Source organism: Meles meles, chromosome Y (genome assembly GCF_922984935.1).
Source record: "Meles meles chromosome Y, mMelMel3.1 paternal haplotype, whole genome shotgun sequence".
Taxonomy (NCBI): Eukaryota; Metazoa; Chordata; class Mammalia; order Carnivora; family Mustelidae; genus Meles; species Meles meles.
The window spans coordinates 30,752,273-30,755,166 of record NC_060088.1 but is presented as its reverse complement, the minus strand read 5'-3'; positions in this window follow the sequence as shown (position 1 = coordinate 30,755,166).

Below are 2,894 nucleotides of genomic sequence, written 5' to 3'. Positions count from 1 at the left end.
TGTAGCGTTAACTAATGATGACAAGGAGTGCTGACAAGGGCTCTTTCTTTAGGTGTAGAGATCATGCAGAGTTTCACTATCCATGAAGCCTTCGCAACGTTGTTTAAGGTAGTGTCAGGTAGACAGAGCCTTCATCCCTTGGCACTGGTGTTTCAGGACACTAGCAGATAAGGACACGGACAGCACAATGTATCCCTGCCCTGGCAATTTTCTTGGAATTGTGACGTTCTTTCCCTTCTTCTTTCCCTCACCTTCCAAGGTGACCAACATCAAAGTCAGACTTTACACCTGAGAAACCATAGGGAACATGGACCATCACACCCAAGGATATCCAACAAACCAGAGACCTAACGGTTGTGAAGAGGCCTCGCTGTTGATTGTGATCTCTAGAAATTGCAGTGGAAATAGGAACACCATGCTCTCTCTGGAGAAATGTTGGTCTAAAGAGTAGTATACAGAACATCTTTTTCTTTTCTCTTTGTATAGAAAATGGAAGTGGGAAAGAAACAGAAAGGACCACCTGAGTTCATGATCAGGCTAACAGGGCTCTTTCTTGTTCCTTCCCAAGTCTTCCTACTTAATGAAATAGGATTTATATGTTGAGAATGGGATTGGTGCTCCAGTGAAGACAGCTTCTGTGACGTCACAAAGCTCTGAGGTCCTAGCAACCACTCCTAACCAAACCACGCCTCATCACATACCTGGCTGGAGTAGTTCTGCATCAGCCAGGTTTATCAAATCACTCCAAACCACTGGAGCTGCCTGGGAATTTCTCCAAGACAGTTTGTGAAGCGATTTGGTGTCTCCTTCTCCATGGCCGAATTTGTAGTCTTTGGCCGTGACTGTCACCACCACCGCTCTGGAATCCTGAGAAGGGCAAGAATTCACAATTCCATCTTACTGTAGAAAGGTCAAGAAAGAGTCAGGAGTACAAGCAGCCTCACATGGGGAATTCCACACCATAAACATATTCATGGTGCTCACACCCTATCAGGACGCTTCTGACCTGAAAAGCGCCTCCCGCCCTCTATTGAAAGCTCAGTGTTAACACCTGCAACCATACCAAAGACATGACTGGAGTCTCAACAGTGAGGACACAAGTTCTTCCTGCATCTCCAGAAATCGTGCCATAAATGCCTCCCAATTTTCCCATCTGAACAAACATTAAAGGTAGACCCTACACCATAGATGCTTAGGCCCAGGACGGACTCATCTGTTGTAGTTCACAGGAACAAGCACGGAGCATATTGGGAGAGAACTAAACCCCATGTAAAGTCATCAGAAAAGACTTTCAGTGCAGTTTCAGGAATACAACTGAATCTACAAGAGGTCTCTGTGTTCTCTGTATTCGAAACACGCATTCTGTTTTCTACTCTGAAGATAATATCTTTACGAAGAAGAACTCATGGAGTGCCAAAGGTCTGGCACTTGAGAGAGTCCAGGTGTGTGTGACATGCTCTCTAGGGTTGTGTTGTGGCTCTCCACTCTCCTGTGGGCTCGTCCTCTGCAGAGGCTCTCCTTGCCTTCCATTCAGAGTGGTGTCTGGGCCAAATATGCTGTGCCTGTGAAACTTGACTTTCAACCCATGCCACAAAACTTAAGGCCTGCTGAATTCTGTGGCCAGGTGAGAGGATGTGGGCAGGGCTTTCTTCTAGTCCTCTGCAGGATTTTCTCTTCTCCTGGTACTAAGTATCTTGGCCTGACAAAGGCAGTTCCAACAGTGTTCCAGGTTTGGGAATCCGTGATGCAGGTTGGGCAGCTAATGTGCACACCGTTCTGCCTGTGGCCACTTCTCAGTCTGAATGCTGGCGGTTACAGAGACCAAGTATCTTTGGCGCCCATCGAGGCATCTCCACCAACACTGCCCATCACAAATGAACATAAGGAAATAATAATCTTACCAAGGTGTCAACAGGTATTGTCTCTGATCATGGTTTCCAGGCTGTCTGCACCTGGTTGCTTGCTGGTGTCCTCTCCAGGAGATACAAAGTGTTGTCTGGAGTCTATGTCTGCAAAGAATGCTGATCTGGAATCGCCGGGCCTCAGGGCCCTTCGTTTGCAAGTACTCTTATCATTCAGTCCGTCTCCTTTTCTCCTCCAGCAGCTTTGGGTCAACATTCAAATTGTGGGTTCTAAGTGTGCTTCTCTCCCCTTGGCATTTGTCTTTGCCATCGCTCCCTGCCCTCTGAAGAACCAACCGTCCAATTCTCCCATAAGACCTGTCTACACGCTTCTCCCATGGTCTCTGTGACTTCTTCTCTCTTTCGCTGTGGAGTGTGATTTCTAGGTTTCAGGTCCATTTATGCCATGTATACATTGATGGGGTCAACTTCTGTTTATGCTGATGTCTGAAGACAGGGCTGGAGACCCAGACACTTCTACCATCTCCCTGTCCTCCAAAAGCACTGCAGAATCTTATGGAGCCATAAGCAAGAAGGCATTTTTCTCCTTGTGCCTTGTGGCAGAAAGGGAGAGAGCATTGGGCTGTGTCCTATCTGTCAGTCAGTGAAAGACAACTGCCATACGATTTCACTCACTCATGGAAGTAAAGAAACATGTGAAAAAGCAAGAAAAAGTGTCAGGCAATGAGACTCTAACCAGGCAAACAAAATTTGGTGTTTGTTCCAGGCAGGCTAGTCAGAATCTGCGTTTCAAAAAGTGGATCCTATGGGACATTCAATGCAGGAAATGTGGCTGAACGGGATGTAACGTGAGTTTCCACTGTGTTTGAAGGTGAATTGTGTTCTGGTATAGAGCAGCTACATATATCTTAAAATATCATTTTTAGCATTTTGTGAAACACACATACACACACACACACTCTTAAAAGGGTCCCACAGAAGTTAGGGAGCTTGTGAGGAATAGCACTCATGGAAGCAAATTTCAGAGAAAAT